Source organism: Choristoneura fumiferana, chromosome 23 (assembly GCF_025370935.1).
Source record: "Choristoneura fumiferana chromosome 23, NRCan_CFum_1, whole genome shotgun sequence".
NCBI lineage: Eukaryota > Metazoa > Arthropoda > Insecta > Lepidoptera > Tortricidae > Choristoneura > Choristoneura fumiferana.
Genome location: NC_133494.1, coordinates 16,404,780 through 16,429,416, shown reverse-complemented (window position 1 = coordinate 16,429,416; position 24,637 = coordinate 16,404,780). Strand labels below are relative to the sequence as shown.

General features: G+C 37.8%; 1 protein-coding gene and 1 pseudogene across 1 annotated transcript in view; one reads left to right on the top strand and one right to left on the bottom strand.

Moving 5' to 3' along the window:
* Positions 1-24,637, top strand: part of LOC141440825 (uncharacterized) — a 972,542-nt gene that overhangs the window by 795,162 nt on the left and 152,743 nt on the right. The window lies entirely within an intron of this gene.
* On the bottom strand, positions 2,434-3,371 carry LOC141441139 (uncharacterized; annotated as a pseudogene).

Sequence of the window (24,637 nt, the reverse complement as noted above, 5' to 3'; positions counted from 1 at the left end):
TCTTAGGAGCAACGCGACTCGGTGGCTGTTGCAACACGCAGCTTGCTTTTAGGGTTCCGTGCCATTATCTATACAATATTAGACATTAGCAAAAAAAAACAAGTTTGTTGTATGGAAAGAAAGAAAGAAAGAAAGAAAGAAAATAATTTATTTATAACAGCAATGACACATAATTAGTAAATATAACAATAAGAAGTGTTGCCGCTATTAAAGGTCCCCCCCGGATGGGAGCCCCCTTTAATACGAGTTTATTTTTGAAGCGGTTATACAACTAAATATTCTGTGAATATTTCAAGCGTCTATTTGTTGCCGTATATTAAGCAAAAAGCGGGGTACATTATTGGATATATTGTATGGGAGTACATTATTAGGATTTTGTGATTTAGAATACATTCCCTTATGTTTTATACCAATGTTTTGTTTTAGGTGTATCAATATGTGTAAATCTCTCTCTCTCTCTCTCTCGTACTTGATTACTTTTGTACTTTGTCGTTTTACAGCCACGTACTTAGCGCCATACATCATTGACAAACGTGTTAATGTAACAGAGTAAAGTCAAAGTCAAAATATCGCACACCTAGATTAAAACAGTATTAACTCAAAAAATCACTTTTTTCAGAAATGGCAAAAATGTTGATTTGAGAAAACTATACACGATAGAAGCTTATTTGTTGAATTTTGTAAAGCAAACTGAGATTGTAAGTTGATGTATTCATAATTTAAATTTAAAATCATGTAAAGATAAATTAAATACCGTTTTTCAGTTGTTACAGTTTTTTAGAATTAAGTGTATTTGATTTCCGTAATTATTTCTAGTTGGAACTGTTTTGTATACTACTTTTGAATTAATTCGATTTTGATGCAATAAAAATGTTAGTAAGCCATTCATTAAGAGAGTAGTTTTATTGATATTTGGAACGTTTTATGAGGTAAAATTGAAAATAATGAATTTTACACTAGATATTATTTAATAGGAACCATGTCATAAACTTATACAAGGCAAATGAAACAAATGAATAGCTCTACGAAAAACATGTTACAAATAATTCTTCCTTAATTATTACAAAACACTTAAATTACACTTGAGATCAGTCGTGTTAAAATCTTCTCGAAAATATAAATTGTAACATTACCAAGGCAAATCAAAACAAATGAATAGCTCTACGAAAAAAAAAATTCAAATAATTCTTCCTTAATTATTACAAACACTTTAATTACACGAGATCAGTCTTGTAAAATCTTCTCAAAAATAAAACTCTTTATTTATAGTCTTCCATAAACAAATCGTAAAATAATCAAAATTGCTATGAAAGCATAATAATATAATCAACTTTATAAAGTATATTTTAGAAAGTAATATTTGGCTTGGCTTTCTACTACAATTATCACTCTAAAACATTTTTGTAATAAGCTTCGTGGTATTGGTGAGGAATGGCTTTTTTATCAATTAGTGATTGTATGTCTTTCTTTTTCGCAGCGGTCAAAGGATTTTTTTCTGTGTAAGCACGTGTTAATTCCTTGGATATTATCTGCGACTGAGTAGTAGCACCTCTTTGCGTACATTCGTTTTTTTTGAAACTTTCATCTGCAAATGAAGTCTTGTAAAAGAAAGCCTGAGGATGCTCTTTTTCACCTTTAGAACTTTTATGTCATGCCAGCTGACTTGACATCTATCTTCATCTATGTTGAAATTACTACCCCAAGTTTCTTGTAAAGCTTTGATATCGTAAAACTTATCGTGAGACATTTCAATTACTTTGTATGGATTTCCACTTTTTTTCGCTGTTCGAATCAATGTAACATACTGCTGCGGTATGAAAATTGGGCCTGACTTCAAATGTCTCTTTATTTGTTTCTCAATTACGCTATGAACATTATCGCCTTCGTTCTGCGAGTGCCGCGAATTAAAACTTAATGCGTGATTGAATTAATCTTCATATTATTTGTAGCGTAAGCATAAGCAGACAGCAGATATTTGTTTTTGTTGACCACAGCAGTTATCCGAGTAAAAAATCAAATCAATGTCTTTGTCTGGTATCTGGTTCGACACAGATTGAATATATTCAAGGATGCAGCTGCCTATCTCTATAGCTCCTCTTTTCCCTTCAGTTTCGTCCCAAATAACAGGTAACGTCTTTTGCATTTAAGTCACTTACAGTAAAATTCATGCAGTTAATCCTAGACTTATAGAAAAATAGCGACACTTGTCCTTTAGGTAGTTGCATTACTGCTTGTAAGTCATAAACTGCTACGATGTACCATCTTTTCTACTCTTGTCCTTTTCTTTTCTTCTCTAGCCAAAATCTTCTCTTTAAGATGTTGTTCGTATTCATTTTTAATGTTTTCCTTGTCCCTGTCATTTGAATTTTTAACCTTTCACAAAGGTCACACTGGTCCTTTTTTGGAATATAAAACCCAATGTTGAACTCAGTGTTAAATATTCGGTTGAAGCTGATGGTGATGCAAAAGGCAAGCCGTCTCCTTCACGTACCCTTTATAATCTCTATATAAATCAGCAAGACTTTTATCACTGCAAATGTATTCTCTGGATGTTTGGGCTCTCAAATAATGTGATTTCAATTCTAGGAATTGAGTTAATGAATTGAACTATACTTGTTTGGACTTCTGGGTCTAATTTTCGATGTTTACCGTGTTTTCCTCTTAGTTCACCAACAATTACCCCGTCTCCAATTTTTTTGATAATGCGGTTTTAATAACTCGATCATTTAAGTCAAGGGTAGACTTAAAAAACTGCTTACAAACTCTTATGTTGCTCCCGTTCAACTCAAAGAAAAGGATGTGTTGAGAGCTCTAAGGTTTGCGTTGAGGAGTATCTGTATTTAGGTTTAATTTCTTGAGAATGACGAACAATAAATTCTCTTTGTCTCTGAAGATCTGATAGTGCCCAGTATGCATCAAATAGCTGCTGCCTTGCAGTTTCATCTATGTTGTTATTGCATTTCAGCCGACATTTATCACCACAGGGTGGGCGTAGCTTTTTGCTTGCAACTTTTTTTTCGTTTTCGACATAGACTGATAAGCTTGTCCGGAATCCGTAATAGTTTAACAACTTTTGTTTTCCACATTTTGGCTTTCGTACCCTCTTCTTCCCTTTTTTCATTTTCGTTACTTTCTGTGACACGATTTTGGACGGCGTTGGATATTTGAATATTAGGACTTTCGGTATCAATGCTTTCGTCTTCACCCTCAGAAGAACTACTGCTTTCGCTTGATGAACTGCTGGAACTGCTGCTAGAGGAAGAAGAAGACGATGAAGTGGCTGGTACAACCCTGGGTGGTAATTTTTTAACAACAGGCGTCTCAAAACTTGGATCCGCATCAGAATCATCAATGATGTCACTGTCGTCACTTCGTATGGTGAAATATAATAATCAGGTCTTTGGATCTCAATTGACTGAGGCATTGGGTTATTTGAAACAGAAAAATGGCCCTCAGGTGATGAATTTTGTTCCAATTGACTGGTCAACATTTGTAACTCTCCCTTTGAAAAGCTATTTTCCATTTGAAACTCTTCGCCATGAGACGGCATATTAGTTAACATTTTCTTTTTCTTTTTCTTTAACCATTTGCACGAATATCCGCCCCGTCCCTTCATATTTCTAAAAACAAGTATTTAAATTGTAAATTTTTATTATTAATCATAAAAAGCGTATTAACTCAAAAATGATAAAACTCAAACATGCCTAGCAAATCAACAAGTGACATTTAAAAACAGTTTCAACATAAATTACTGCGTTTTATGAAACTTAAAAGAGTCATCCATCTGTGTTAGTTCAAATTATAATTAAGAATAAATTCTCATTCAACAAAAGCGACGCAATTCAAAAGCAATAATTAAAACCATGAAAACAGATATAACTAAAAATAATCATAGAGAAATACCATACCTGGGTCATCAAAACAGTGTTAACTCTAATTTGAACAATTTATTATTCATCAGTCGTGCAACGCCAAGTCATCAAAACTGTAACAACTCGAAATAATACTTAATAATTACACTAATCAGTCAACAAAACAGTCTTATCTCGAAATACATCGGTTTTAAATGAAAGTGCTAGCGTGCACTCAGCGTTGTGTTCGGTCGGCAACTAACGATGCTACGATCTTGCGGGTGGGGGGTGAGGCACCGCCGCATGCAAAAGGGTCTTACAAAGCCACTATCGGCGAGTTTTTGGAATATTTTTGGTTCTGTTTTATTGGCTGACGCGGCATCAACTGTAGATGTCGAATATACTATTAACTAAAAATACACCAATTTTGAGTTAATACTGTTTTGATCTAGGTGTGCGATATGTTTATTCAATTTAGGCTATAACAAGCACTTATGAATGTCAACAAAAATCTACCACCGGTTCGGAAAAACTGCTGAGAAGAATCCGGCAAGAAACTCAACGAGGTATATTTAAAAAAAATTAACCAGCTACTTTTGATGCTAACCGTACCACCTAGTGCAGTAAAAACATCAACTTTTAAATCAATGCAATCAACTACTAGTATTACTGGTGTATTGTGGTGGTAGTGATAGATGTGTTTGTGTGACAGTGTGGTGTTGGAATTGTTATTCATGCTGTTGCATGAACATGCACATTTTGCATAAACTTAACTATAATAATGGGTGAGTAAAGAAATTCTTTTAGTTCATTTACATCAGCTTAACACACAAACATAAGCTTAACAAGCTTGGCTTAACATCAGGTTTGATAGGGGTCAACCACGGTCAATTTCATAGAAAAAAAAAGCCCACCGCTCCGCTACCCGCTTCTTGCCTGCTGGCCTCCAGTTCGCCGCCCTACAGCGCCCATCTGGCCTGGGCGGGGGCTTAAACTGACAACAGAGACGTGGAGGAAGCTGGAAGTATAGGTGGGAATTGATTTTATGGCGTTAGCTTTCATTTATTTAAATGTATTTTCTCTCTTTCTTTCATTTGTACCGCGAAATTTCACTTTACGCAAAATGCGTCTTCATCATCATCATCATATCAGCTGTAAGACGTCCACTGTTGAACATAGAACACCCCAATAGACCTCCAGTTCCTTCCCAGCCTATATACGTCCCACTGCTAAGCACATGCCTCGTCTCAGAACAAGAGGGCTTGGGCCATGTTTCCCACGCGGGCCCAGTGCGGATTGGGAACTTCACACGCACCATTGAATTGCTTCGCAGGTTTGTGCAGGTTTCCTCACGATGTTTTCCTTCACCGCAACGCTCGTGGTAAATTTCAAAATGTAACTCCGCACATGAACCTCCATGACCATGATTATGATGAGCTCCAAGTAATCTGATAATTTTTCCATCACGTTGGTGAACATCCGACGCTGCGCTTGCCGATCCGCGGCCACAAGCTGCAGCCATCAAGTCAAGAAACATCTAATTTTTTTTAACCGGAGGACGTATTGCCTACAGTTTCTGATGCTCGAGATCGCAATCAAATGACAGATTTCGCATACAAAAACTGTAGTAGTAGTTCAACCGCTATCGGGTTCCTGTCTCTTATACTGAAGAAATGAGTCAGGTAGAACGGAAGGATGACTAGCATAATGACTAGCAGTTACCCGCGACTCTGTCCACGCAGAATTCGTTCAACCTAGAGGAAACCACGCAATTTTCTGGGATAAAAACTATATTATTAATATGTCCTTATCCGAGACTCAAACGATCTGTATACAGAATTTTATCTAAACTGATTATTTAACCAGTTTAGATAAAATTCGGTATACACCACTAACCACGTTACGTCATGGTCAGCGCTGCGGTCAGCTGAGTCCTTTTGGCATCACACTAATAATAATGTCTCTAATTTTTCTCTCTTCTTCTATTTATGTTTTTACTGTGTTTTTGTTGTGATGTAGTGTGTTTTTGTTGTCAATAAATGTTGTGAGTTTGAGTTAACCACTGGGTTTAGACGCGATGAATTAACAAACTAACAGACTTACAAACTTTCGTATTTGTAATATAAGTGCACACCATTTGCATGCTGAGGCACAAGAATTACAATTAATTAAAATTTCTTGCTTACGGTCTCCCATTTCTTCAATACGCGACAGGAAACTGATAGCTCTTAAAATGCTCGTAGAGCTACCAATGCGAGAACTTAAGTCCAACCAAGCCTTAAACCAAGCCAAAACATTTAAATCAACACAACTCGACTCCAATCGATATCCAATGACTCCGCCGCCCCTCACAAATCATAATTACCCTTCGAGTCACCCCGTAATTATCTTCACGGTCCATTTGCTTCATTAGCGGAACCCTGCCATTGTGGAAGGGCCCGCTGGCGTGAGGCACGCGATTTGTCACGGGTCCGCCGCGTTAATGGCATCGGGTGAGCTGCCTCGGAGGATTTACCACAAGACTTATTGCAAGGGAAGTGTTAAACCATAGAACTTATATAAGAGGAATAGAATGAGGCCTAGAATAGAGCCTTGCAACAATTTTATTCTTAAGATTTTGTTACCTGTCCCGTTGTCTGTGTGTTATCAGACGGAAATATTCTTCATATGTTGGATTAGAAGTCAATTTTAATCCACTTTCAGTGGTCAGATTTCTGTCAAACTCACTTGAAATTCATTAAACTTATGTGTCCGGTAAAAAAAAAAATATTATCTGGTAGTAAAATTTTCAGTTCGGCCAGGATCGTCTCCGTAGGGCGAAACTCTTCAATGGCTAACAACATCAGTTCTGAATGTATATAGCTTGGATGACAATACAAGTACACTTAATAAAAGTAAAGCCAGCCAAAAAAGGACGGACATGGCGAAAATAAAACAATTTAAAAGCTATCCTAGTGTTTTTCAACCATTATCATGACGCAATCCCTTAGTTATCCATACTAATATTATAAATGCGAAAGTGTGTGTTTTTATTTTTATGTGTTTGTATGTTTGTCCGTCTTTCACGTCGAAACGAAGCGACGGATCGACGTGATTTTTGGCATAGAGATAGTTTATGGGCCCAAAAGTGACATAAGCTACTTTTTTCCTGGAAAAATGCACAGTTCCCGAGGGAACAGCGCGCAATAACCGAATTGCACGCGGGAAAAGCACGGGAAAAGCTAGTACTAAATATTCGCGACCCCCTTTAGTCATGTAGGGTAAACGTACGCAGTGGGTAAGTGTACGCAGGCACATACATTTCGGACTGAAATGTATGGAATTGCGTAGAACCCACTGCATACGTTTTCTCCACATGATTCTTCTTTTTTTTATTCGACTGGATGGCAAACGAACAAGTGAGTCTCCTAAGAAGTAAGAGATCACCACCGCCCATAAACATCTGTAACACTAGGGGATACGTCAAGTGCCAGTAATTTCGCCGGCTGTCTTACGCTCCACGCCGAAACACAACAGTGCAAGCACTGCTTCACGGCAGGATTAGCGAGCAAGATGATGGTAGCAATCTGGGCGGACCTTGCACAAGGTCCTACCACCTGCAAGTTAAGACTCTATGTTACTTCCATCTTTATCTTAGTCTACATCGTCGCCCACAATCAGCGGGGCTATTGCAAAATTCCAAAATCTCAGTTCGTGTCGTTCCGTCCCTCTAACACTTATACTTAATACGAGTGTGACAGAGATGGTACGATACGAACTTCGATTTTCGAATTTCGGAGTAGGCCCTCTGGTGTGATTGTGGTCAAACGCAAGCTTATTTGTGTTTAAAAAATGTTAGGTACTAAATAAAAAAACACGTGAGCTAGTCTACGTAGAACATATTCAACGCCTTAAAATCCCCTGAGCTCCCTGGCCGACGCAGGAATATTCCAGTCTGCTCAAAAACTAGCCGAAACTATTTTGCGCCCGTCAGTCTAATCCTGCGCCTGACAATTTGCCGCCAGCTTTACGTCGTCTGCCCGTGAACAGCCCGGTTAAGGCTGGCAGCGTGTGGTAGATCGTAGAAGAAGCGGGCGGAGAAAAGAGAAATTTTGATAGATAGATAGATAGATAGATAGATAGATAGATAGATAGATAGATCTGCTGCTTTCCGTTTTATACAAGAGTCCACTTCATGCCACACGGTGACTCAAAATGAGCTGTACACAAATAAGACTTTTGTTTGAAACCAAAATTATGCGACCGAAAATACGCGACTAACAACTCAAAAAAATACGCTCGTCTGGCTTCACCATAAGGGATTAGAAAAGTAAGCTTAAAAACCGGCCAAAAGCGTGTCGGACACGCCCAAAATAGGGTTCCGAAGCCATTACGAAAAAATTAAGTAATATTTTTCTAAGGATTTCGTATTTTATACGGAATCTTCCAAGTCTAGGTATATTTTATACCTTAGGCTGCTATTTACTCTTAAAATACTAATAATTCTCAAGCTAACTTAGTCGTTATAGTTTTCCTTGAAAGTTTGATATACTTACTACCATCCTGATTTTTTTTTAATTTTTTCCACCCACTGTTTTAGATTTAAGAGGGGGGAAGACGCTCGATTTTAATGAAAATTTGCACTTTAAAGTTGAATATTTCGCAAACATAGCACTGAATCGAAAAAAACGTCTGAGCAAACCCCTAATGGTTTTAAAAGACCTATCCAACGATACCCCACACTATAGGGTTGGACGAGAAAAAAAAATCACCCCCACTTTACGTCTATGGGAGGTAAGTACACCAATTTTTTTTTTTTGAAATTTTTATTGTACCATTTTGTCGGCATAGTTTACATATATATTCGTGCTAGCGTTGATAGTCCCTGAGCAAAGCCGCGGACGGACGGACAGACAGTCGGACAGATAGACAGACAGACATGACGAAACTATAAGGGTTCCGTTTTTGCCATTTTGGCTCCGGAACCCTAAAAATGAGCGTATATTCGGATTCTAACGTGCAAACGTGCTTAGAACACAACTGTCTCAATTTATGTCTTGCCGCTTTTAAATTAGCCCACCTAACAAATGCGCTCCACCTGCATTCGCCCACGTCAGCGCAACTTACAACCGTAAACCCACGAGATAAGTGCGTAAATACGCTGCTGCAGTAATTCCCGAAAACGTATTGCACTCTGTAACGATCAGTTATGTTAACAACGCGGTTTTGTAACAATTTCATTAAGGGTCATTCAATGCCCGCATCACTACTATTCAGAATAATTTACTGTGTCGGTTTGTCTCGTTTCGGAATAAGTTATTTCGCATGTTAACATTATTTTAAACGTATCTCATAATTTTTTAATATTTTTTTTATTCGACGGTGTAAGGCAGAGTTTCCACCAATAATGTACAAGGATGTGTTGCGAGGGATGTGTTTTTCATTAACCAGTACAAACGTTTCATTTACTCGCACATCACATCTCTAGTGGAAACAGCTGAGCGGAGCGAGGCGAGGTAAATGAAGAGTTTCTATGGCGTGGAAACGCTGCTTAAGATTATGTATTTCGAGCGTATGTATGTAGCCTAAAAGGCAGAATAGTTTTAAACATAATGAGGTGAGGTGTTAGTTTAAATTTTTCGATCCTTTTATCTTTCCATTGTAGTGTCTACTCTTGTTTCTGTTGTCCTTTCAATCGTTCAAAGGTTAACTGGAAGAGATCCCTTTAAGGGATAAGTTCGCCTTCGTACATCTCTTTCTCTTGTTTATTGTAATTTTCATATGTTTTATGTACTTACAATAAAGAGTTACAACAACAAATTCGTCAAAACTGTCGGAGTGACATAGAGTTTATAATATTTGTAATAAAATATGGCGTTAGGGAAAATAAAGGAGAATTACAAGTATTTCTAAATAAATCAGCAGGTGTTTCGGTTGGTTTGACTGAATAAGCCTGTAAATGTGTTTCGATAGTTTTGAATTGTGGTTTTCAATTTTTGCCATTTTGGCTTTAACTCAGAGTTACTACACCGTTAAAATTAATCCTCCAATTTTATCTCCACTTTTATAAGGAATTCATACTATTAAGGAAAATTTTCTGTAAAACCGTTTACAAAATTAATAGAAACGCTACGCAATCCAGGGCAAGCATTGTGTACGACGAAACCAGTTTCAGTCAGTTTTCACAGCACACAGGTTATCCTGTATCAGCATTAAGTTAACTTTAGTAGAAGGAACTCTGTGAATCGACTACTTCGAATCAAATCTTTGTATTACAAGCTTCTATTTAACTTACCTACCCTGCTAGTTTACGTATTTGTTTGGATCAAATCTTGCAAGTTAAATTTGACCCACTTCAAGTAGTCCGATCGACTTGAAATTTAGTAAACTTGTGTAAATGTGAAAGTTTGTGAAGATGTTTGGATGTTTGAAAGAAAGATAGAAAATACATTTATTGAACGCCATAAAAACATCACAATTAACATAGCAATAGAGCAAAGACATATATGACACTAAATAGGTCCCCACTCAGCATAATGCCACAAATGTAATCTTTGGATGTCTGTTACTCAATCACATCTAAACCGCTGAACCGATTTAGCTGAAATTCGGTATACAAATAGTTCAAGTCCCGGAAAAGGACATAGAATACTTTCATCCCGGAAAATTGCATAGTTCCCGCGGGATAGCCATAAACGTATTCTTCGCGGACAGAATCGGGAGTAACGGCTAGTAAAAAATAAATAAAATTAAATTCGCCTTACCTTGTTTTACTGTTTGTCCCTCTGATTACTGTTCCTGAGGCAAAATTGAGCTACTCCAAGTGTACCATTGTTACACGATGACTACAGGGGTAGCCGGCACACGGTTAACGAGGCCGCATTGTACTGTACTATTACCGTACAACCGGCGGTTCAACTTTTTTTATTTACCGGTAATAGTTCGAGAAACTCCTGAGCTACCAATTGTTTCACGAGTTGAAAACGTACTCGTGGTACTCGTATTTAAGCGGTTATTAGGATTCCGTACCCCAGAAGGCAAAAGTGTAACTTTTATAGGATCACTCGCGTGTCTGTCTGTCTATCCATCCATCAGTCACAGCCAACCTTATTCGAAATGACTGAGCCGATTGAACTGATACATACTGAGGTACCTAAAAAAAAACCTAATAAGTAATACAGCGAGTTACACAGTTAGTTAGTGAGTTAGTTTTGCAGGTGGCACCACCACCATCTTGCTCGCTAATCCTGTCGTGAAACAGCAGTGCTTGCACTGGTTGTGTTTCGGCGTGGAGAGTAAGACAGCCGGTGAAATTACTGGCACTTGAGTTATCCCATATTAGGCCTCTAGGTTGGCAACGCATCTGCAATAACCCTGGTATTGCAGATGTTTATGGGCGGTGGTGATCTCTTACCATCAGGAGACCCACTTGCTCGTTTGCCATACAGTCGATTAAAAAAAAACACAGTCGAGATGAACTAAAAATCATGACAAGCATAAAAAGTTCAGTAATGGGTCCGGTTGTTGAACGAATATTTATTATTTATATTTCACATTAGGATTCTGGGAGTACGGTTCACTAAGTCGACCAAAATAGAAACAAGGCTGTACCATTTTTTTCTAGAAGCCATTCAGGCTATTTTCAACCTCTTGCAATCGATATACATATAATATATTAAGTAAGTTGAAGTGGCAATGGGCGGGCCAGATAACCGTTGGGGGAGAAAAGTCCTCGAGTGGCGACCACGAACCGGAAGACGAAGCGTTGGCAGGCCTCCCACCAGGTGGACTGACGACATCGTGAGAGTTGCGAGAAACGAAACCGGAGGATGCAAGTGGCGAGTTGTCGTTCATTGTGGCGTTCTAGGGGGGAGGGTTCAGCGTGGACGTCTTCCGGCTGATGATGATGATGATGACTGGTCTTGATGGCCTAGGAACTTCACTTATGGCTTCTCAACCAGAGTATTGTTATGATAATGGGCTAATTAGAACTATAAATGATTTTAGCCATTAAAATCCCACAGTTATCCACTAAAAGTTCCCAATCCGCACTGGGCCCGCGTGGGAACTATGGCCCAAGCCCTCTTGTTCTGAGAGGAGGCCTGTGCCCAGTAGTGGGACGTATATAGGCTGGGATGATGATGATCCACTAAAAGTCAACATCATCATCCGTGCTATATACGTCCCACTGCTGGGCACAAGCCTCCTCTCAGAGTGAGGTTTGGACCGTAGTTCCTCACGGCAGGTTTCCTTACGATGTGTACCTTCACCGTAAATCTCGTGGCAAACAAATATATTTTCGCACATGAATTTCGAAAAAATCAGTGGTGCGATTCGGGGTTTGAACTTTGAACCCACGATCCTCTGCTTGAAAAGCGATAGGTCAAACCAGTAGGCCACCACAGCTTTTTAAAAGTCTATATACCTACAATCCGTCAAAATCTCTGCCTGGACAGAAACGACCCTTGCAAATCCGTACGTGCGCAAGGACTATAATACCAATCATTCCTCCAACAGCCAGATTGTTCCCACTCTTTCAAGTGAAAATAACTATGCTAGATTTTCCGTGTGCCGTTGGATTTACACGCCCTAAAAACCCAAAAACCCGAGGCTGTATGAAACAGGAAAACTGGCCACGTGCGAGACAAGCTTGAGTGCCGAGGGATCCGTATAATTTTGTAGGTGGCCATAAATATCAAAATTAAAGTCAAAAATCTTTCAGTGTGTTGCCAGTGATAGCATGGATCTGAGATGTGGGCTCTAACGATGAGCTTCATGAGCCCAAAGTCACTCAGAGGGCTATGGAGGAATGCTCGAGTTTTCTCTGCGGGATAGAATCAGAAATGATGATATCTGCAGTAGAACTAAGGTTACCGACATAGCCCGAAGAATTGCGAAACTGAAGTGGCTGAGGGCGGGGCACATTGCTCGCAGGACTGATGGCTGATGGGGTCAGAAGGGTCTCGAATGGCGTCCGCGGACCGGGAGACGAGCTGTCGGTAGGCCTCCAACAAGATGGAGCGACGACCTGGTTAGGATCTTCTTAGCTTAAGATTAGCCTATGTCCAGCAGATGACGTCTTTCAGCTGATATGATGATGAATGAATGTGTGTGTATGCTGCGTAAATTTTGATTGATATTTTTTTGACCCACAGGTCATTTTGAATAGCTACTTACTGACATAGACAGATAGACACAAAACAATTAGAATTTTTAGACTTGTTATTGAAAATTTATGTGAAAAAATGTTTATTTTAATATACTAAGGGGCAAAAAACTTGGCCCACCCTTCATTCAAGTTTACCTATTACTGCATACATTTGAGGGCCAGATTTTTTGCCGCTCAATATATTTAGAGAGCTGAAGCAACTGGAGATCCATGGGATAAGCATATGCCCAACGGCGGATGTCCTGTGGCTGATATAATGACAATGACCTCTGTGCCTTTTAGGTTCTTGATAGACGGACAGAGATGGACGGACGGACAGGACGGTCTGTTGTCTTTACAGCAAAGAAGTTATAAGGGTTCGTTTTGACCTATACCTAGAACCCTAAAAATTAAAAAATTCGAACCGTTCGAGGGACAGAGCAGCGCGAAAAACAAAAATATTTCGTCGCTGCATTTTGCAGCGAGCGTCAGCGTGCAAGGGATAAGCTGAGAGCGAAAAGAGAAAACTTAGGTAATGAATTTTGGAGGAAAGTACTCTATCTGCTAGATTCATGAAATATATGTAACATATAAACATATAATTAATTTAAAATATGTGTGTGTATTTGTTACTCCTTGACGCTAAAATGACTGGAAGCATTTGGATGAAATTGGTATGAATATACATATAGGCTACTTTTTATTCCAATATTCCCACGGAATTGAGATAAAATTTTAAAAACTCATTTGCAGGGTATACGAGTTAGTGTCATGAAATTTAGCACTGTTGTTTGAAATACAACATCAATTAAGTTAAAGACCACTTACTTCGTAAAAACCCAGAATTTCAATGGAATTGCAGGATCTAATGTTTTACGCGTGCTAAGTCACTGGGAAACACTAGTATATCATAAGATATCCATGATAGACCCTACTCCAAAATATCTTATTTTAGTTTTTTGGGGCTTTAACAGTAATACAGTAAATTAAAATACATTACATTACACACACACACGCGCACGCACGCACGCACGCGCGCGCGCGCACACACACACACACACACACACACACACACACACACACACACACGCGCGCCATAGGCCTCCTCCAAGGCTCTCCACTCAGACCGGTCTTGTGCTTTCCGCATCCAACGCGATCCCGATCTTAACCAGGTCGCTCGTCAGCTCGTCTCCCGGTCCGCGGAAATATATGTATACATCGACCTTATGTTTAGTGGCATAAAGGTGTATAGATATTTTTGACGTCTTTGTAAAGTTTATATTTATGCCCTTGACTTTACATTATATCCGTCAAACAATGCCCACGTTTTACTATGTTGCACGTGTTGCACTATGACATAGAGTAGCAGATGTTTTATCTAGCCGCTCGTTCCCTGCACCCCACACAGTGGTCGTCAGTGAATAAAATATGTGGTTAGTGTTTCGTGTCCCAGTATGGCGGTGTCGCTCATAGGCTGTCTCTGTAAAACTGCATGATGTCGCGCTGGATGGCTTTTGGAAAATCATTGTTTCGGATTGTTCGCGAACGGTGTTCTGATAGTTGGCTTTGTATGGACAGTTTTTGAATGAAGTTGCTCGCTTTGAAAAGTCCAGTTATTGCTATGAGCAGATTGGCAATTTGTCATGGTATGATAAAAAACTGGCCAAGAGCGAGTCGGACACGCCCAAAATAGGGTTCCGTAGCCATTACAAAAAAAACAAGTATCTTCACGGCACTTACGTCCTTTTGTTGAGAAGGCAATAACTCAAAAACGGTATACCCGATCATGTTGAAACCAATTTTCGTTGAAAGTATTTGTTAAGCGTTACCTTTCCATATTTTTTGGACAAACGGTTTACAAGATAGGGGGGGGGGGACAACTTTTGCTACTTTGGGAGCGATTATTTCCGGAAATCTTCACTTAATCAATTTTTTTTAAAAACTTATTATCTTTTCAAAAGAGCTGTCGAACTACGTGCCACACGTTAATGCGAGTTAAAAAAAAAATCAGTTTCTGTTACGTGTATGGAGTGCCCCTCCTATATTTATTTTTGTAATTCAACTACAAAACTAAATAGCGGCTTTTACAAGACATCTGTACTCGAAATTTCATTGATATACATCTTGTAGTGTTCGAGTAAAATGCCTGTGACATACGGACGGACAGACAGACAGACGGACTTGAGGAAACTATATAAGGGTTCCGTTTTTGCCATTTTGGCTCCGGAACCCTAAAAATGACTTATGGGTTCTCAATCAGAGTGCCGTGGGTTCGAGCCCGGTAGACTTCTGAGATTGTTAGAATATAATAGTGTACCAAATTACTTTTTATCATTGATCTTCGCAAAGTAATGCATGAGATTCATAAATTATTTGTATATCAAAATGGTCCTGCTGATTTGCGAGGAAAAACTTATGTCTTCCAGAGTATCTAATATTGTACGAGACTAATATTAGGTACATACCGACCTACTAAAATAAATACTTACAACTTACATAATGAGAAAACTATCATACGGAAACTTAACCAATTTCACAAACTGTATTTGTTGTATGTGTAGCATTCTTTTGTTTATAAATAAAGATTTTTACTTTTTTACTTTATAAGAAGAATCAGTTTAATCTTTAACAACTGTAACGAAAATCACCCGGAACACAGAAGTAATAATATCAGAAAGCGTCTGTGGCATTCCCATCTAAGATAATAGACAACGAGTAAAATTGTCCTCCTTTATTGAGGTCAGGCGGACCTTTTGGTAAATTCGTAAAATAATGTGTCTCTAAATAACGGGACATTCCTCAGAATTTCTCAAGGGAAAAAAGAAAATGCCGACGATTATCGCGCAGGTATTAAGGCTTTCGCGGAATCACGGATTTGGTAAATTGAGGCATTTACCGGACTTCCGCTCGGTGGGCGGGTAGTTTGTGGTTTTCATGAAAAATACGGTTTGTTATTGACTTTTTGCGTGAGCTTTGTGAATCGGCCGTAATGAGGCAGGTTTGGTCAATATCTGGAGACAGCGGACTGGCGAATAACGAAACAAAGTGACGTATTACAGCCGTTTCGAAGAAAAGCTTGATTGTCGACGTCTACTAAGCGTGACGAATTGGGCTGACTAAAATTAGAATAATTAACTTCTACTCTATGTAGATATTATGACTAGTGATCGTTATCTACGTGCACTTTCCGTAGCAAAGAGTATGGTTGGCAGAAAAAACAAATACATTGAATATGTATTTACTTTTGTTCTTAACTATAAAATAAATCACACCATACGGATTCGACGCACTATATCAGATTTGATAAGGTATCTGTACTTGCGAGAGAGAAATTTTTCATTCCGCGGAAAGTGCGTGAAGCCATCGAGATTAGTCGTCGGCCGAATTTCAACCGGGATAGTGGTTGGACGGTACCTCCGAGTTGGAAAACGGTGTTAAATACTCGTGCTGCGTCATCGGTGTGTGTGAACGTACCTTTACAGAGCGATGTTGTTAGTGTTGTGTGCTACCCTACATTTGACAGTTGTAATGATGATGAAAACGCGGGTAGTTGTGTGCCGGTGTCAGTTTCGTCGGGTAGTCGCGCGAGCAGAGCGGCGGCGCGCAGTGCGCGTGTTGCAGCAGCCGCTGAGTCGCGTTGCTCCGAAGACGAAGGGCTACGGATTAGCCCGAAACATGTCGAGCTAAACTCGATTTAAGACGTGAGTTATCCGGGTCATTATATTTAATATAAAATAAATACTTACCACTGACTGGAGTCTAGCAACTGGTAGCATGGTGTACGGTTGTGTCACTCTAAAGATGAGCTCTGGTTGAGTTCGAAACGCGTCAGTGTAGTGTGGTGGTGGTGATAGATGGGTTTGTGTGATTTGTGTGTGTTCTTACAGTGTGGAGGTGGAGGAACTGCATGAACACGCATATTTTGCATAAGCTTAGCTATCGTAAGGTCGCGGGTGAGCAAGGAAATTCTTTTAGCTCATTTAAATACTTACCTTCTTAGGATTACACCTCCAGATAACAATAACTCTTCACGGTGCAAATCCTTTTTCGCCCATATTTTTTTTTTAAACAATATACGTCAAATGACATTATTAATTTATTTAATAATAATTAAATACTTAAATTACTTTCCTGTTACTTCTGTTAACGTACAAAGGTTATTTAGTTATTTTAAAATGGATTTTTTCTAAACAACGTGCCAGCAAATTTTAGTCATTTATTCAGTATAATTTGGATAAATGATTATAAATATGTATATAAATCTCATAATTTGTGAAATATATAAGTTTAAAATACTTGTGTATTTGTTTTTTTGGCAACCATACTTTGCTACAAAAAGTGCACGTTGATAACGATCACTAGATATGACTTCTATAAATACGAGATTTTTACGAATATTTTATTAAATTACTCTAATCCTTAAAATCTATATTTACAAATATCACCCAAGTCGCTGCTATTGGGCAGGTTGCCCATGAGGTTGGCTGCGTTTCCTCGTTGTATTAGAATACCAATACGTTGACCGAGGGAAAAGCCAGCCCTATGGTCACCAGTGGAACGGTCAAGATTCTTTTTTAATTTAAACAGTGTTTTTGCTTCGGGACCCCACGGACCAAACGTTTCAACAGCAAAAGCCGCAAATATGATGCCAGATTTTTTGGATAAAAAAAGGTCTTTTTTATGTTAAAATACTACCCGAATGAGAGGGCTTGGGCCGTATTTCCTACTCGTGAACATTGCGAATCGAGAACTTCACACACCAATGAATTCGCAGGTGTATGGGCTGAGTTCTTAAATCCATGTTTTCCTATACCGTAAAGCTCGTGGTAAATTCCAAATGTAATTAGTACGTGTAGAAAGTTGTTAAAGAAACGACATGCTTTGATTGGAATTTGTATTGAAGTAAGGTATAAACAATTATGCCAGTCAAGTTTAAATATAAGGAAATACAAATTTGATTACAATTAAAGCTTATAAAAATATCCAGTACCTATAGACAACAATAGAGTACCTATTTTAACAGTACGCACATGAATTCGAACCCACGGTCCTCTGCTTGAGAGGACACAGTTCAAACAATTTTAGTTTAGGCTAGCATGGATTAGGCATCCTTCGCATACGGCATCCTAAAAAGGAACATAATTCCCATAAATGAACGATACTAAAAGGTAACTTTCTGGTCTTACATTACTATTTACTTACTTAGCTTTCACTACATTTTCGTTTATCCAAAAACCTTATCAAAGAACGAGTCCCTTGATATAAAGTAATATTAAAAATACTCGGAGAATATTTAATAATTCGGCTCGGGTTGGGGATAACATTTCTGGTCCTTTTTAATGTCGACCCTTTGTGGTAAGCGGACCCAAGGGCGCTGTACCGAAAGTCCCTCTCACGGTGGACTTACACCATGCGGCATAGTGTCGCATGCAACTATTTTCCCTAGCATTTTGTGAGTGGTAGACTCTGGCCAACGAAACCTGTTCACGAGAAACCACGGAAAATAAAAAAATAGACTGACATTACTTGCTGTACACTGATTAAACGATGTTGAAACTTAGGTATTAATTAAATTTTCCAGATATTAAATTATACTTGGGACTCTTCAAGCTGCATCAAAATTCATTTCATTACCTTTGTCAGTGCTATTAACGTACAGTCCAGACCAGATTGGCATTGAATATATCTTCTAACATTTTAATTGTAACATAATCTTATAACATATTGAGGATGGTAGGAGGTTGAATTAAACAAAAAGTAATTTATTTATTTCTTATAGCAGAAGTTTCAAAATTATCTAAGCCGGGCTAGAATGGAAATATGTCAATTTTGACAATCTCAAAAATGATACCAGATTAAAGTTTCGTAAAAAATGCGTGGACAGTTTTCGCTGGCCAGAGTGTGGCTACTCGTGCCTTTATAAATCGCTGTAACCTAAAGGTGAACTTGTTGGTTTTAATAAGAAAGTAATGGTTAACAATAACTCTGACACTCATGCCGCTTGTGACGCGAGCGGCTAAAACCATCCAAAGACTACATTTACGTAAATTAGTCTAGTAGGTAAACAAATAAGTGTAAGTGCGTGCAACTTTATACATATCTCTATATCCTTTTTTGACGGTGAAAATATTTGATACTTCCACTAAACATAGATACGTATAGGGATACATAATTAATCTTTATCATGATCGGTAGATCTCATCTCTTAAGATGTTTAGCGTTAGGTGAGTAATTAACCCCTGCATCCCTGTAAAATGTAAACATCTTATTTTTTATCCTTAGATTTGAAATTCAATTTGCTTTGCTGGCTTTTAATTGTTAAAATAATGGCAATATAATCATTGTTTGGAAAAAAAACTTTTTGCCAAGTTTCTTGCAGCGCATAATTCTTGACAATGATGATCTTTCCGAATGCTCTGGTACTATAAAAAAGTGACAGCGATTCAAAAGAGCCCTTTACGGGCTACTTACATAATATACATTTTCATTTTTCGAGTGACTAATCTGATGGACAGTAAGCATCGCGCCTGGACGCCCGCAACACCACAAATTATATTTCTTAACGTCCTCTGGACAGGCTTTCAAAGATCATTCTTTGTCGCATGCGGCAGTATCATCACAGTTTTGTGGCACAGTCCGCTGTGGGGCATCAAAAAGGCCCGTACGTATGTACTTAGGCGTTTAGCGCAGGTACCCTTTCAGTTCTTGGATTAAGCCGCCGACCGTAGAATTTCAGCTGAATTTATTTTCAGATAGTGGCCGAGAGGGCTGTTAATTTTTCGGAGTCCTTCTGGTGACATATTATTAATCTTCGTACATCTGTAATGCCCTTTTGAATTGTTTTGAATTGGGATTATGTTAATTGTTGAATTCGGGAGCGATATTAAAATTGTTGTTGAGGGAAGATTTTTATCCGACTGCCTGATGGTTATGTTTTTTTATGTTATATGTATACTTTAGACGACCAGATGGCCTAGTGGTTAGATAACCCTGACTACGAAGCTTGAGGTCCCGGGTTCGATTCCCGTGTCGGGGCAGATATTTGTATGAAAAATACGAATGTTTGTTCTCTGGTCTTGGGTGTTTAATATGTATTTAAATATGTATCTATATTTATATAATTATATTTATGCGTTGCTTAGTACCCATAACACAAGACACAAGCTTTGCTAAGCTTACTTTGGGACTAAGTCAATTGGTGTGAATTGTCCCGTGATATTTATTTTATTTTTTATTTATGTATACGTTTCTAATTTAAATTAAATCCTACTAATTCCCTTCATTGTATGAAATTTTAGTAACTAAATTGCTTGCTAAGTAACTGCGGCTTGGCTTTGAAGATAAAATATTACTAAAAGTAAAATAAAAGTAACTAATAACTAAACTACAACTAGAAAAAAATTGTAAAAGGATCCCCCCGCGGCATGGACCAAAAGCTGCTGACAGCATTTCCTCGCTGTATAGCAATGCTGATACGTTGTGCAAGGAAGCTGCCAGCTCTTTACGTTTATATGTCTATTTCATTGGTTTCATGCAGGTTCATTTAGGCTTGAGTTTGAATTCGACCAAAGTATATCCAACAATTCAGTAAACTTGTGACCACGGCCACTGTAATGTGGTTGAAACGTTGAGCTACATAATAATTTTATAGTACTTAGTCGTGATTACATACGTCGCGATAAACATTAGTTATGTATGTATGTAAACACTTTATTGTGCATAAAACACAAAAGTAATATAAAAAACGACAAAACAAAAAGAGCTGGTACAAAGACGAACTTATCCCTGGAAGGGAAGGGGGTTATGAGTAAGAATCGCGAAAGTTTAAAACGTAAGCCTTGTTTTCTAATGAACTTTCACATCACGTAATGAATTACAATCGTTTTTAGGGTTCTGGAGCCAAAATAGTTAAAACGGAACCCTTATAGTTTCGCCATGTCTGTCTGTCTGTCTGTCTGTCCGTCCGCGGCTTTGCTAGAAAGCTGTAATTTTGCACGGATATATATATGTAAACTATGCCGACAAAATGGTACAATAAAAAATTGTAAAAAAAATTTTTTTAGGGTACCTCCAATAAAAGTAAAGTGGGGGTGTTTTTTTTTCTCATCCAACCCTATAGTGTGGGGTATCGTTGGATAGGTCTTTAACCATTAGGGGTTTGCTAAGACGATTTTTAGATTCAGTGATTTGTTTGCGAAATATTCAACTTTATAGTGCAAATTTTCATGAAAATCGAGCGTCCCGCCCCCTTCTAAATCTAAACCGATGGGAGGAAAATTTTTATAAAATTCAGGATGGTAGTAATTATATCAAACTTTCAAGGAAAACTATAACGGCTAAGTTTGCTTGAGAATTATTAGTGTCTATGAGTAAATAGCAGCCTAAGGTGATGCATCTTCTAATATCATCATCCTTTGTTACAGGTACTTGGAGACAAATTAATTTTAATTACAGAAAATCGTAAGTTATTAAGAAAACATCAAATAGTATAAAGTGGGCCCCAGGGTTTTCAGTGGGAGCCATTTAAAAATTTCATCTGCTACATTAAAATAAACTATGTTTTCTTCTTTTGTTTGCTAATAGCTAAGGTAAATAAACTCCTTGGCCGTACCTGTGACTAGCACTTAGACCTCGTACGTTGTACTTGTTCAAGTGCTTTTCATTGTGCCAATACTTGCCATCTTTGCTTTTTAGGGGAAGTTTGGGTGGTGAGTCATATACCTTTTAACATAATTTGAACTAATTTTATTAGGTTTGGAACTTTTTCGGAGGAAAAGTCATTACGATTTGTCCTTGTTGATTTACCCTTAATTTGACAAAATTAAAAACCTAGTTAGTCCAAAAAAATCTACATTAAAAAAAACAAAAGAATAGTCTTGAATTATTACAGTTATTGGCCGTACTTAGCTTATCTGAGCCAATGCGCGTGAGATCAATAACCCTTCTGAAATCAAACGGCACAGCTTTTATATTATTTAATAATTTATGCTGAGCACTGGGACATTTACCTTAAACTTCTTTTTTATTCAACAACTCTTAATTAAAAATTTGACCTATATTTCAAATTTTATCCGCTACATTCTATTACATTACAAGCCCTGTTTGCTTCTTCCATTCAACAATTTTAAACACGAAAAGAAGGTATAAAACTCATCGGAAACCTTAGAATTTATCTCAAAAAACGTAATGTAATGGAAGCAAATTAAAATAAACCGACGTACTCACGCAGAAATTATCTTCAAAGGGAAAACTTTTTAAGATGAATAAGATAAAACGCTAGGTAATTCTGGGTGGCGATTAGATGCCCTCCATTTAATTAAAAAGAAGTTAAAGGAGCCTCCGCGGATGGTGAATCAATTTGAAACTTTGACGAGCTTTCGACAATAAAAAATAAATTGAGATACTTAGTAAAAGTGATTTGGAAGTTTGTTTTGTTTGGAGAATGTGCGGACTGAGCGCCTTATGAAGTATCAGGTTTACATTTGTCATGAACAAACGTTTTTGTTTTACACACAGGGAAGCTTGAAGTTCCATCTTACAGACTGGCTAAAACCAAAAAAATCGTTTCTGGGAAATTGCAAACGTTTTTATAATAAAATTCCAAAAAATATTACCAATGAAACGGATACAAAATTCAGATCTATTGTCAAGAAGACATTAATATCTAAGGCGTATTATAAAGTTAATGATTATATCATGGGCAGGGATATTTGGAAATAATTCCGATCCGTATTGGCGATACCTTACTTCAAATAGCAAACCTACTGTGTTAAAAATAAAGTTGTTTCAAATACTTATGATGTATCATTTAATATTGTAAATCTGTTTAAAAAAATATACAGGTTCAGTTTCTTGCCGGATTCTTCTCAACAGAGGTTTTTCCGAACCGGTGGTAGATTTTTTTTTTTGACATTCATTCTCGTAAGTGCTTGTTATAGGTAAATTGAATAGATATTTTGACTTTGACTTTGACGCAATTCAATTCAATATTACGAATTAGCTGTATCAGACAGAACTCAAACGGCTTCTAAGCGTCTTTGCTGAAAAATATAACCGCCTAGTATTTGCACAGATTAGTCTTAAGTTCCTTTACCTAAGTCTATGTATTCGTAAAGCTGTCTCTGAAGCGATAAGGTCGCCTTTTGCTTACCTTGGTAAATCTCCATATACCTGTATTTTCTGTACTGTTACTATGTGTTGGTGTGCAATAAAGAGTTATTGTATTGTATTGTTAATGTCTCATACCCTTTGTACAGTAACCAAACTTCTTCCTTTTTTGGGTTTCGTACCCAACGGGTACAAACGGAAACCCTATTACTATGACTTCGCTGTAAGTCCGTCCGTCCGTCCGTCTGTCATCAGGCTGTATCTCATAAATAAATAAAATAAAATAAATATCACGGGACAATTCACACCAATTTACCTAGTCCCAAAGTAAGCTTAGCAAAGCTTGTGTTATGGGTACTAAGCAACGGATAAATATATTATATAGATAGTTACATACTTAAATACATAGTAAACACCCAAGACCCGAGAACAAACATTCGTATTTTTCATACAAATATCTGCCCCGACACGGGAATCGAACCGGGACCAATCTCATGAACAGTGATATATAGAAAGTTTAAATTTTCACAGATTATGTATTATTGTGGCAGCTATAACAACAAATAGAAACAGAATAAAATAAATATTTAAGGTGGGCTCTCATAAAACAAACGTGATTTTTTGCCGTTTTTGCTTATGTCTAATGAATGTTGTATAGATGGTGCGGAACCCGTCGTGCGCGAGTCCGGCTCGTACTTGGCAGGTTTTTGTTTTTCTAGTAAGCTTTGAAACCAAATGCATTTTTAACCTCCGACGCAAAAAAGGAGCGTTATAAATAAATTTGACGCCACTGACTGCCTGTCTGTGGCATCGTAGCTCTCAAACGAAAAGACCGATTTCGATGCGTTTTTTTATGTAAACTTACGCGAGTTTCGTTTCGGTGGTTCGTAACTATGTTTCATTAATAAATATTACTTTATTTATATTAACTTCACACACTCGTTTGAATTGATTCACAGGTTTGTGCAGGCTTCTTCACGATATTTTCCTTCACTTTTTTTCAGTCAAGATTTTCTGCAACAACCTAAAGACTTAAGAAGATTGACTTTAACTATCATTCGAAACGCTATCCAAATGTCAACAAACCAAACATCAGAAACTAAATTTCAAAATGGCCACGAAAATGATCTATCGTTTCAAACCACATTCAAAGACCGACAGTTTTATGCAATGATAAATGAAGCAGATAAAGGCGCGACGTGTAATCGATGGCACAATGACGCGCTCACAATTGAGATACCCCCGATATCTACCAAGACCCACCTAGTCTAGGATACTGTTGTAGAAATTATTTACCCTTGTATGTTATTTTGATGATGTCAAAGCTTTACTAGATAAATACGGTATTAGACAACTCTTGATTTTGACCATTTTTTGGTTATAGGGACGTGGATTGTTGTGTTATTTTCGATTTTCTCTCACTTTGTTTGTTTTTATTTTATTTTTATTATTTTTTGTGTGCTCGGCCAACACTATGCTTAGCTGGAACCGTTTCGCGACTTCGCAAGAACTTACTTTTATTTATTTTTTGTCATAACTTGTAATTGTGTAC